The sequence below is a fragment of the Pseudophryne corroboree genome, chromosome 11 (genome assembly GCF_028390025.1).
Source record: "Pseudophryne corroboree isolate aPseCor3 chromosome 11, aPseCor3.hap2, whole genome shotgun sequence".
NCBI classification, from domain to species: domain Eukaryota; kingdom Metazoa; phylum Chordata; class Amphibia; order Anura; family Myobatrachidae; genus Pseudophryne; species Pseudophryne corroboree.
This window is the reverse complement of record NC_086454.1, coordinates 166,472,687-166,485,412: the sequence shown is the minus strand read 5'-3', so window position 1 is coordinate 166,485,412 and position 12,726 is coordinate 166,472,687. Positions and strand designations below refer to the sequence as shown.

The 12,726-nt window shown below is 32.9% G+C and overlaps 8 non-coding genes across 8 annotated transcripts; all 8 read left to right on the top strand.

The window, feature by feature from the left end:
- The first annotated feature begins 131 nt into the window (after positions 1-131).
- Positions 132-205, top strand: TRNAI-AAU (transfer RNA isoleucine (anticodon AAU)). Its single transcript has one exon. It is a non-coding gene; the product is annotated as a tRNA-Ile (tRNA).
- Positions 206-1,804: 1,599 nt separating this feature from the next.
- TRNAI-AAU (transfer RNA isoleucine (anticodon AAU)) lies at positions 1,805-1,878 on the top strand. The gene has a single exon. It is a non-coding gene; the product is annotated as a tRNA-Ile (tRNA).
- A 1,589-nt stretch (positions 1,879-3,467) lies between these two features.
- TRNAI-AAU (transfer RNA isoleucine (anticodon AAU)) lies at positions 3,468-3,541 on the top strand. Its single transcript has one exon. It is a non-coding gene; the product is annotated as a tRNA-Ile (tRNA).
- Positions 3,542-5,129: 1,588 nt separating this feature from the next.
- TRNAI-AAU (transfer RNA isoleucine (anticodon AAU)) lies at positions 5,130-5,203 on the top strand. Its single transcript has one exon. It is a non-coding gene; the product is annotated as a tRNA-Ile (tRNA).
- Positions 5,204-6,794: 1,591 nt separating this feature from the next.
- Positions 6,795-6,868, top strand: TRNAI-AAU (transfer RNA isoleucine (anticodon AAU)). Its single transcript has one exon. It is a non-coding gene; the product is annotated as a tRNA-Ile (tRNA).
- Positions 6,869-8,467: 1,599 nt separating this feature from the next.
- TRNAI-AAU (transfer RNA isoleucine (anticodon AAU)) lies at positions 8,468-8,541 on the top strand. Its single transcript has one exon. It is a non-coding gene; the product is annotated as a tRNA-Ile (tRNA).
- Positions 8,542-10,130: 1,589 nt separating this feature from the next.
- On the top strand, positions 10,131-10,204 carry TRNAI-AAU (transfer RNA isoleucine (anticodon AAU)). The gene has a single exon. It is a non-coding gene; the product is annotated as a tRNA-Ile (tRNA).
- A 1,592-nt stretch (positions 10,205-11,796) lies between these two features.
- Positions 11,797-11,870, top strand: TRNAI-AAU (transfer RNA isoleucine (anticodon AAU)). Its single transcript has one exon. It is a non-coding gene; the product is annotated as a tRNA-Ile (tRNA).
- The last annotated feature ends 856 nt before the right edge of the window (positions 11,871-12,726 follow it).

Genomic DNA, 12,726 nt, shown 5'->3' with positions numbered 1-12,726 from the left:
ATGATACCCATGCTTCAAGTGACTCTATGGCTTCAGCTTTTTTTTGAAAAATGAAATGCTATAAAAACAAAATATGATCTGTGCTTTGAGGTACATTTGCCAGTTTTGTGTATGCTGGCAGTAATATCTGTGGCCTGTTAGCTCGGTTGGTTAGAGTGTGGTGCTAATAACGCCAAGGTCACGGGTTCGATCCCCGTATGGGCCATTTGCTTTTCTTGATGGACAAGAATGGAATAAGCTCATCGGTGAAGTGCATGAATACTTGAAAACATCATAGACACATATATCACAAAATCTCTTCAAATACATATCAGAAGCCAGTGGGAGTGTCATCCTTTGGCTGATGAAGATTTTTCTCTACATGGCTCAGTGACTTTTGTCTCAAATCAAGCAATATGGCATAACTAAGATATGCAAGGGCAAATTAATCAGTTATTATATTGCTGCTCAAACATAGAGGGCACTAGGTGTTACTAGAAGAAGAAGAAGAAGAAGAAGAAGATATGTGCTCCCCTCTCATTAGTGCACACTGAAGTAAAAAAAATGGAGAATTTCTAAAGACCAGAGCACAAGTAATGGATCTCTGCATTCTTATTGCATCTTTTCTTATTTCCAAATATTTGACATACTTCTGATTTGCTAAGTTTAAAAATGAGTTTAAACAAAGGACACCACTTAAGATGATGGAATTTATATGAATTTTAAATGAAGATTTGCAATACTCATTCATTGAATGAAAATGGAGCTTTGAACAAAAGGAAAATAAACAATGTTAGCTCCCACGAGATATGAACTCAGATGACTAGATTCAAAGTCCAGGGTGCTAACAATTACACCATGGAACCCTCACCTGAGCAATGGCATCTACTGAAGTGCGCTCATCTTTTAAATGCAAAGAAAAGAAATTCAATACTTTATATATATTATTTCAAGTTTCTAATAAGCTCAGGGATGCAATAGGTATTATGTAGAATATTTGTCCAAACCCAATGATAATATATAAAAAGTAACCTATTTTTTAAAGGAGAAGATAGATACTAGAAACCAAAATGCCTAGGACCAATTTCAGTTGGAGCATCACCCCTTATGTTATCCTAGCATTGAATTGACAGTTTTTCTGTATTTCCATATTTGCATATCAGCCACTTACAATTGTTTCAAGCTTTATAACAGAGGACTGCCTTTTTTATAGACCAAGGATGAAAGTCTCTTGTGAGTTAAGTCTGATAATGACATCACAATTTGTAAATTAAGCTATAGTATGATTACAGAGTGTAGACTGAATAAAAAGTGCTTTCCTATGGATTGAATTTGTATTTTCTTAAGCTTTGCATTCCAAAATGGGCTAGCATTCTTTATTTCCAATGGACACATTAAGCTAATTCCCCAATATATATTTTTTTGTGTTAAAAGTTATTCATACACAACTTGGTAAAACATACTAAATTTAATACATAATGGATTACATCCTGGGATTATCTTTTTCAACAATCTGTAAATTTACAATTAAAAATTGTGTATTAGATTTTTTAGATTGATTTTGCTTAGATTTGCATATACTCCTTGTCTAAATTGTCTATTTTTATACTATTACTAGATGCCTTAATCGGTGTTATTATCCTATCTAATATTTATTTTTATTTTGCAATGTGGAAAAAAACTGGAGCATTTTTATGATACCCATGCTTCAAGTGACTCTATGGCTTCAGCTTTTTTTTGAAAAATGAAATGCTATAAAAACAAAATATGATCTGTGCTTTGAGGTACATTTGCCAGTTTTGTGTTTGCTTGCAGCAATATCTGTGGCTGGTTAGCTCAGTTGGTTAGAGTGTGGTGCTAATAACGCCAAGGTCATGGGTTCGATCCCCGTATGGGCCATTTGCTTTTCTTGATGGACAAGAATGGAATAAGCTCATCGGTGGAGTGCATGAATACTTAAAAAAATCATAGACACATATATCACAAAATCTCTTCAAATACATATCAGAAGCCAGTGGGAGTGTCATCTTTTGGCTGATGAAGATTTTGCTCTACATGGCTCAGAGACTTTTGTCTCAAATCAAGCAATATGGCATAACTAAGATATGCAAGGGCAAATTAATCAGTTATTATATTGCTGCTCAAACATAGAGGGCACTAGGTGTTACTAGAAGAAGAAGAAGATATGTGCTCCCCTCTCATTAGTGCACACTGAAGTAAAAAAAAATGGAGAATTTCTAAAGACCAGAGCACAAGTAATGGATCTCTGCATTCTTATTGCATCTTTTCTTATTTCCAAATATTTGACATACTTCTGATTTGATAAGTTTAAAAATGAGTTTAAACAAAGGACACCACTGAAGATGATGGAATTTATATGAATTTTAAATGAAGATTTGCAATATTCATACATTGAATGAAAATGGAGCTATGAACAAAAGGAAAATAAACAATGTTAGATCCCACGAGATATGAACTCAGATTACTAGATTCAAAGTCCAGGGTGCTAACAATTACACCATGGAACCCTCACCTGAGCAATGGCATCTACTGAAGTGCGCTCATCTTTTAAATGCAAAGAAAAGAAATTCAATACTTTATATATATTATTTCAAGTTTCTAATAAGCTCAGGGATGCAATAGGTATTATGTAGAATATTTGTCCAAAACCAATGATAATATATAAAAAGTAACCTATTTTTTAAAGGAGAAGATAGATACTAGAAACCTAAATGCCTAGGACCAATTTCAGTTGGAGCATCACCCCTTATGTTATCCTAGCATTGAATTGACAGTTTTTCTGTATTTCCATATTTGCATATCAGCCACTTACAATTGTTTCAAGCTTTATAACAGAGGACTGCCTTTTTTATAGACCAAGGATGAAAGTCTCTTGTGAGTTAAGTCTGATAATGACATCACAATTTGTAAATTATGCTATAGTATGGTTACAGAGTGAAGACTGAATAAAAAGTGCTTTCCTATGGATTGAAGTTTGTATTTTCTTAAGCTGTGCATTCCAAAATGGGCTAGCATTCTTTATTTCCAATGGGCACATTAAGCTACTTCCCCAATATATATTTTTTTGTGTTAAAAGTTATTCATACACAACTTGGTAAAACATACTAAATTTAATACATAATGGATTACATCCTGGGATTATCTTTTTCAACAATCTGTAAATTTACAATTAAAAATTGTGTATTAGATTTTTTAGATTGATTTTGCTTAGATTTGCATATACTCCTAGTCTAAATTGTCTATTTTTATACTATTACTAGATGCCTTAATCTTTGTTATTATCCTATCTAATATTTATTTTTATTTTGTAATGTGGAAAGAAACTGGAGCATTTTTATGATACCCATGCTTCAAGTGACTCTATGGCTTAAGCTTTTTTTTTAAAAATGAAATGCTATAAAAACAAAATATGATCTGTGCTTTGAGGTACATTTGCCAGTTTTGTGTTTGCTGGCAGTAATATCTGTGGCCTGTTAGCTCAGTTGGTTAGAGTGTGGTGCTAATAATGCCAAGGTCACGTGTTCGATCCCCGTATGGGCCATTTGCTTTTCTTGATGGACAAGAATGGAATAAGCTCATCGGTGGAGTGCATGAATACTTGAAAACATCATAGACACATATATCACAAAATCTCTTCAAATACATATCAGAAGCCAGTGGGAGTGTCATCCTTTGGCTGATGAAGATTTTTCTCTACATGGCTCAGTGACTTTTGTCTCAAATCAAGCAATATGGCATAACTAAGATATGCAAGGGCAAATTAATCAGTTATTATATTGCTGCTCAAACATAGAGGGCACTAGGTGTTACTAGAAGAAGAAGAAGATATGTGCTCCCCTCTCATTAGTGCACACTGAAGTAAAAAAAATGGAGAATTTCTAAAGACCAGAGCACAAGTAATGGATCTCTGCATTCTTATTGCATCTTTTCTTATTTCCAAATATTTGACATACTTCTGATTTGATAAGTTTAAAAATGAGTTTAAACAAAGGACACCACTGAAGATGATGGAATTTATATGAATTTTAAATGAAGATTTGCAATACTCATACATTGAATGAAAATGGAGCTTTGAACAAAAGGAAAATAAACAATGTTAGCTCCCACGAGATATGAACTCAGATGACTAGATTCAAAGTCCAGGGTGCTAACAATTACACCATGGAACCCTCACCTGAGCAATGGCATCTACTGAAGTGCGCTCATCTTTTAAATGCAAAGAAAAGAAATTCAATACTTTATATATATTATTTCAAGTTTCTAATAAGCTCAGGGATGCAATAGGTATTATGTAGAATATTTGTCCAAAACCAATGATAATATATAAAAAGTAACCTATTTTTTAAAGGAGAAGATAGATACTAGAAACCTAAATGCCTAGGACCAATTTCAGTTGGAGCATCACCCCTTATGTTATCCTAGCATTGAATTGACAGTTTTTCTGTATTTCCATATTTGCATATCAGCCACTTACAAATGTTTCAAACTTTATAACAGAGGACTGCCTTTTTTATAGACCAAGGATGAAAGTCTCTTGTGAGTTAAATCTGATAATGACATCACAATTTGTAAATTAAGCTATAGTATGATTACAGAGTGTAGACTGAATAAAAAGTGCTTTCCTATGGATTGAAGTTTGTATTTTCTTAAGCTTTGCATTCCAAAATGGGCTAGCATTCTTTATTTCCAATGGGCACATTAAGCTACTTCCCCAATATATATTTTTTTGTGTTAAAAGTTATTCATACACAACTTGGTAAAACATACTAAATTTAATACATAATGGATTACATCCTGGGATTATCTTTTTCAACAATCTGTAAATTTACAATTAAAAATTGTGTATTAGATTTTTTAGATTGATTTTGCTTAGATTTGCATATACTCCTTGTCTAAATTGTCTATTTTTATACTATTAGTTGATGCCTTAATCTTTGTTATTATCCTATCTAATATTTATTTTTATTTTGTAATGTGGATAGAAACTGGAGCATTTTTATGATACCCATGCTTCAAGTGACTCTATGGCTTAAGCTTTTTTTTGAAAAATGAAATGCTATAAAAACAAAATATGATCTGTGCTTTGAGGTACATTTGCCAGTTTTGTGTTTGCTTGCAGTAATATCTGTGGCCTGTTAGCTCAGTTGGATAGAGCGTGGTGCTAATAACGCCAAGGTCACGGGTTCGATCCCCGTATGGGCCATTTGCTTTTCTTGATGGACAAGAACGGAATAAGCTCATTGGTGGAGTGCATGAATACTTGAAAACATCATAGACACATATATCACAAAATCTCTTCAAATACATATCAGAAGCCAGTGGGAGTGTCATCCTTTGGCTGATGAAGATTTTTCTCTACATGGCTCAGTGACTTTTGTCTCAAATCAAGCAATATGGCATAACTAAGATATGCAAGGGCAAATTAATCAGTTATTATATTGCTGCTCAAACATAGAGGGCACTAGGTGTTACTAGAAGAAGAAGAAGATATGTGCTCCCCTCTCTTTAGTGCACACTGAAGTAAAAAAAAATGGAGAATTTCTAAAGACCAGAGCACAAGTAATGGATCTCTGCATTCTTATTGCATCTTTTCTTATTTCCAAATATTTGACATACTTCTGATTTGATAAGTTTAAAAATGAGTTTAAACAAAGGACACCACTGAAGATGATGGAATTTATATGAATTTTAAATGAAGAATTGCAATACTCATACATTGAATGAAAATGGAGCTTTGAACAAAAGGAAAAAAAAACAATGTTAGCTCCCACGAGATATGAACTCAGATTACTAGATTCAAAGTCCAGGTTGCTAACAATTACACCATGGAACCCTCACCTGAGCAATGGCATCTACTGAAGTGCGCTCATCTTTTAAATGCAAAGAAAAGAAATTCAATACTTTATATATATTATTTCAAGTTTCTAATAAGCTCAGGGATGCAATAGGTATTATGTAGAATATTTGTCCAAACCCAATGATAATATATAAAAAGTAACCTATTTTTTAAAGGAGAAGATAGATACTAGAAACCTAAATGCCTAGGACCAATTTCAGTTGGAGCATCACCCCTTATGTTATCCTAGCATTGAATTGACAGTTTTTCTGTATTTTCATATTTGCATATCAGCCACTTACAATTGTTTCAAGCTTTATAACAGAGGACTGCCTTTTTTATAGACCAAGGATGAAAGTCTCTTGTGAGTTAAGTCTGATAATGACATCACAATTTGTAAATTAAGCTATAGTATGATTACAGAGTGTAGACTGAATAAAAAGTGCTTTCCTATGGATTGAAGTTTGTATTTTCTTAAGCTTTGCATTCCAAAATGGGCTAGCATTCTTTATTTCCAATGGGCACATTAAGCTACTAGCCCCAATATATATTTTTTTGTGTTAAAAGTTATTCATACACAACTTGGTAAAACATACTAAATTTAATACATAATGGATTACATCCTGGGATTATCTTTTTCAACAATCTGTAAATTTACAATTAAAAATTGTGTATTAGATTTTTTAGATTGATTTTGCTTAGATTTGCATATACTCCTAGTCTAAATTGTCTATTTTTATACTATTACTAGATGCCTTAATATTTGTTATTATCCTATCTAATATTTATTTTTATTTTGTAATGTGGAAAGAAACTGGAGCATTTTTATGATACCCATGCTTCAAGTGACTCTATGGCTTCAGCTTTTTTTTGAAAAATGAAATGCTATAAAAACAAAATATGATCTGTGCTTTGAGGTACATTTGCCAGTTTTGTGTATGCTGGCAGTAATATCTGTGGCCTGTTAGCTCGGTTGGTTAGAGTGTGGTGCTAATAACGCCAAGGTCACGGGTTCGATCCCCGTATGGGCCATTTGCTTTTCTTGATGGACAAGAATGGAATAAGCTCATCGGTGAAGTGCATGAATACTTGAAAACATCATAGACACATATATCACAAAATCTCTTCAAATACATATCAGAAGCCAGTGGGAGTGTCATCCTTTGGCTGATGAAGATTTTTCTCTACATGGCTCAGTGACTTTTGTCTCAAATCAAGCAATATGGCATAACTAAGATATGCAAGGGCAAATTAATCAGTTATTATATTGCTGCTCAAACATAGAGGGCACTAGGTGTTACTAGAAGAAGAAGAAGAAGAAGAAGAAGATATGTGCTCCCCTCTCATTAGTGCACACTGAAGTAAAAAAAATGGAGAATTTCTAAAGACCAGAGCACAAGTAATGGATCTCTGCATTCTTATTGCATCTTTTCTTATTTCCAAATATTTGACATACTTCTGATTTGATAAGTTTAAAAATGAGTTTAAACAAAGGACACCACTGAAGATGATGGAATTTATATGAATTTTAAATGAAGATTTGCAATACTCATTCATTGAATGAAAATGGAGCTTTGAACAAAAGGAAAATAAACAATGTTAGCTCCCACGAGATATGAACTCAGATGACTAGATTCAAAGTCCAGGGTGCTAACAATTACACCATGGAACCCTCACCTGAGCAATGGCATCTACTGAAGTGCGCTCATCTTTTAAATGCAAAGAAAAGAAATTCAATACTTTATATATATTATTTCAAGTTTCTAATAAGCTCAGGGATGCAATAGGTATTATGTAGAATATTTGTCCAAACCCAATGATAATATATAAAAAGTAACCTATTTTTTAAAGGAGAAGATAGATACTAGAAACCAAAATGCCTAGGACCAATTTCAGTTGGAGCATCACCCCTTATGTTATCCTAGCATTGAATTGACAGTTTTTCTGTATTTCCATATTTGCATATCAGCCACTTACAATTGTTTCAAGCTTTATAACAGAGGACTGCCTTTTTTATAGACCAAGGATGAAAGTCTCTTGTGAGTTAAGTCTGATAATGACATCACAATTTGTAAATTAAGCTATAGTATGATTACAGAGTGTAGACTGAATAAAAAGTGCTTTCCTATGGATTGAATTTGTATTTTCTTAAGCTTTGCATTCCAAAATGGGCTAGCATTCTTTATTTCCAATGGGCACATTAAGCTAATTCCCCAATATATATTTTTTTGTGTTAAAAGTTATTCATACACAACTTGGTAAAACATACTAAATTTAATACATAATGGATTACATCCTGGGATTATCTTTTTCAACAATCTGTAAATTTACAATTAAAAATTGTGTATTAGATTTTTTAGATTGATTTTGCTTAGATTTGCATATACTCCTTGTCTAAATTGTCTATTTTTATACAATTACTAGATGCCTTAATCGGTGTTATTATCCTATCTAATATTTATTTTTATTTTGTAATGTGGAAAAAAACTGGAGCATTTTTATGATACCCATGCTTCAAGTGACTCTATGGCTTAAGCTTTTTTTTGAAAAATGAAATGCTATAAAAACAAAATATGATCTGTGCTTTGAGGTACATTTGCCAGTTTTGTGTTTGCTTGCAGCAATATCTGTGGCTGGTTAGCTCAGTTGGTTAGAGCGTGGTGCTAATAACGCTAAGGTCATGGGTTCGATCCCCGTATGGGCCATTTGCTTTTCTTGATGGACAAGAATGGAATAAGCTCATCGGTGGAGTGCATGAATACTTAAAAAAATCATAGACACATATATCACAAAATCTCTTCAAATACATATCAGAAGCCAGTGGGAGTGTCATCTTTTGGCTGATGAAGATTTTGCTCTACATGGCTCAGAGACTTTTGTCTCAAATCAAGCAATATGGCATAACTAAGATATGCAAGGGCAAATTAATCAGTTATTATATTGCTGCTCAAACATAGAGGGCACTAGGTGTTACTAGAAGAAGAAGAAGATATGTGCTCCCCTCTCATTAGTGCACACTGAAGTAAAAAAAAATGGAGAATTTCTAAAGACCAGAGCACAAGTAATGGATCTCTGCATTCTTATTGCATCTTTTCTTATTTCCAAATATTTGACATACTTCTGATTTGATAAGTTTAAAAATGAGTTTAAACAAAGGACACCACTGAAGATGATGGAATTTATATGAATTTTAAATGAAGATTTGCAATATTCATACATTGAATGAAAATGGAGCTATGAACAAAAGGAAAATAAACAATGTTAGATCCCACGAGATATGAACTCAGATTACTAGATTCAAAGTCCAGGGTGCTAACAATTACACCATGGAACCCTCACCTGAGCAATGGCATCTACTGAAGTGCGCTCATCTTTTAAATGCAAAGAAAAGAAATTCAATACTTTATATATATTATTTCAAGTTTCTAATAAGCTCAGGGATGCAATAGGTATTATGTAGAATATTTGTCCAAAACCAATGATAATATATAAAAAGTAACCTATTTTTTAAAGGAGAAGATAGATACTAGAAACCTAAATGCCTAGGACAAATTTCAGTTGGAGCATCACCCCTTATGTTATCCTAGCATTGAATTGACAGTTTTTCTGTATTTCCATATTTGCATATCAGCCACTTACAATTGTTTCAAGCTTTATAACAGAGGACTGCTTTTTTTATAGACCAAGGATGAAAGTCTCTTGTGAGTTAAGTCTGATAATGACATCACAATTTGTAAATTAAGCTATAGTATGGTTACAGAGTGAAGACTGAATAAAAAGTGCTTTCCTATGGATTGAAGTTTGTATTTTCTTAAGCTGTGCATTCCAAAATGGGCTAGCATTCTTTATTTCCAATGGGCACATTAAGCTACTTCCCCAATATATATTTTTTTGTGTTAAAAGTTATTCATACACAACTTGGTAAAACATACTAAATTTAATACATAATGGATTACATCCTGGGATTATCTTTTTCAACAATCTGTAAATTTACAATTAAAAATTGTGTATTAGATTTTTTAGATTGATTTTGCTTAGATTTGCATATACTCCTAGTCTAAATTGTCTATTTTTATACTATTACTAGATGCCTTAATCTTTGTTATTATCCTATCTAATATTTATTTTTATTTTGTAATGTGGAAAGAAACTGGAGCATTTTTATGATACCCATGCTTCAAGTGACTCTATGGCTTAAGCTTTTTTTTGAAAAATGAAATGCTATAAAAACAAAATATGATCTGTGCTTTGAGGTACATTTGCCAGTTTTGTGTTTGCTAGCAGTAATATCTGTGGCCTGTTAGCTCAGTTGGTTAGAGTGTGGTGCTAATAATGCCAAGGTCACGTGTTCGATCCCCGTATGGGCCATTTGCTTTTCTTGATGGACAAGAATGGAATAAGCTCATCGGTGGAGTGCATGAATACTTGAAAACATCATAGACACATATATCACAAAATCTCTTCAAATACATATAAGAAGCTAGTGGGAGTGTCATCCTTTGGCTGATGAAGATTTTTCTCTACATGGCTCAGTGACTTTTGTCTCAAATCAAGCAATATGGCATAACTAAGATATGCAAGGGCAAATTAATCAGTTATTATATTGCTGCTCAAACATAGAGGGCACTAGGTGTTACTAGAAGAAGAAGAAGAAGATATGTGCTCCCCTCTCATTAGTGCACACTGAAGTAAAAAAAATGGAGAATTTCTAAAGACCAGAGCACAAGTAATGGATCTCTGCATTCTTATTGCATCTTTTCTTATTTCCAAATATTTGACATACTTCTGATTTGATAAGTTTAAAAATGAGTTTAAACAAAGGACACCACTGAAGATGATGGAATTTATATGAATTTTAAATGAAGATTTGCAATACTCATACATTGAATGAAAATGGAGCTTTGAACAAAAGGAAAATAAACAATGTTAGCTCCCACGAGATATGAACTCAGATGACTAGATTCAAAGTCCAGGGTGCTAACAATTACACCATGGAACCCTCACCTGAGCAATGGCATCTACTGAAGTGCGCTCATCTTTTAAATGCAAAGAAAAGAAATTCAATACTTTATATATATTATTTCAAGTTTCTAATAAGCTCAGGGATGCAATAGGTATTATGTAGAATATTTGTCCAAAACCAATGATAATATATAAAAAGTAACCTATTTTTTAAAGGAGAAGATAGATACTAGAAACCTAAATGCCTAGGACCAATTTCAGTTGGAGCATCACCCCTTATGTTATCCTAGCATTGAATTGACAGTTTTTCTGTATTTCCATATTTGCATATCAGCCACTTACAAATGTTTCAAGCTTTATAACAGAGGACTGCCTTTTTTATAGACCAAGGATGAAAGTCTCTTGTGAGTTAAATCTGATAATGACATCACAATTTGTAAATTAAGCTATAGTATGATTACAGAGTGTAGACTGAATAAAAAGTGCTTTCCTATGGATTGAAGTTTGTATTTTCTTAAGCTTTGCATTCCAAAATGGGCTAGCATTCTTTATTTCCAATGGGCACATTAAGCTACTTCCCCAATATATATTTTTTTGTGTTAAAAGTTATTCATACACAACTTGGTAAAACATACTAAATTTAATACATAATGGATTACATCCTGGGATTATCTTTTTCAACAATCTGTAAATTTACAATTAAAAATTGTGTATTAGATTTTTTTAGATTGATTTTGCTTAGATTTGCATATACTCCTTGTCTAAATTGTCTATTTTTATACTATTAGTTGATGCCTTAATCTTTGTTATTATCCTATCTAATATTTATTTTTATTTTGTAATGTGGATAGAAACTGGAGCATTTTTATGATACCCATGCTTCAAGTGACTCTATGGCTTAAGCTTTTTTTTGAAAAATGAAATGCTATAAAAACAAAATATGATCTGTGCTTTGAGGTACATTTGCCAGTTTTGTGTTTGCTTGCAGTAATATCTGTGGCCTGTTAGCTCAGTTGGTTAGAGCGTGGTGCTAATAACGCCAAGGTCACGGGTTCGATCCCCGTATGGGCCATTTGCTTTTCTTGATGGACAAGAACGGAATAAGCTCATTGGTGGAGTGCATGAATACTTGAAAACATCATAGACACATATATCACAAAATCTCTTCAAATACATATCAGAAGCCAGTGGGAGTGTCATCCTTTGGCTGATGAAGATTTTTCTCTACATGGCTCAGTGACTTTTGTCTCAAATCAAGCAATATGGCATAACTAAGATATGCAAGGGCAAATTAATCAGTTATTATATTGCTGCTCAAACATAGAGGGCACTAGGTGTTACTAGAAGAAGAAGAAGATATGTGCTCCCCTCTCATTAGTGCACACTGAAGTAAAAAAAAAATGGAGAATTTCTAAAGACCAGAGCACAAGTAATGGATCTCTGCATTCTTATTGCATCTTTTCTTATTTCCAAATATTTGACATACTTCTGATTTGATAAGTTTAAAAATGAGTTTAAACAAAGGACACCACTGAAGATGATGGAATTTATATGAATTTTAAATGAAGATTTGCAATACTCATACATTGAATGAAAATGGAGCTTTGAACAAAAGGAAAATAAACAATGTTAGCTCCCACGAGATATGAACTCAGATTACTAGATTCAAAGTCCAGGTTGCTAACAATTACACCATGGAACCCTCACCTGAGCAATGGCATCTACTGAAGTGCGCTCATCTTTTAAATGCAAAGAAAAGAAATTCAATACTTTATATATATTATTTCAAGTTTCTAATAAGCTCAGGGATGCAATAGGTATTATGTAGAATATTTGTCCAAACCCAATGATAATATATAAAAAGTAACCTATTTTTTAAAGGAGAAGATAGATACTAGAAACCTAAATGCCTAGGACCAATTTCAGTT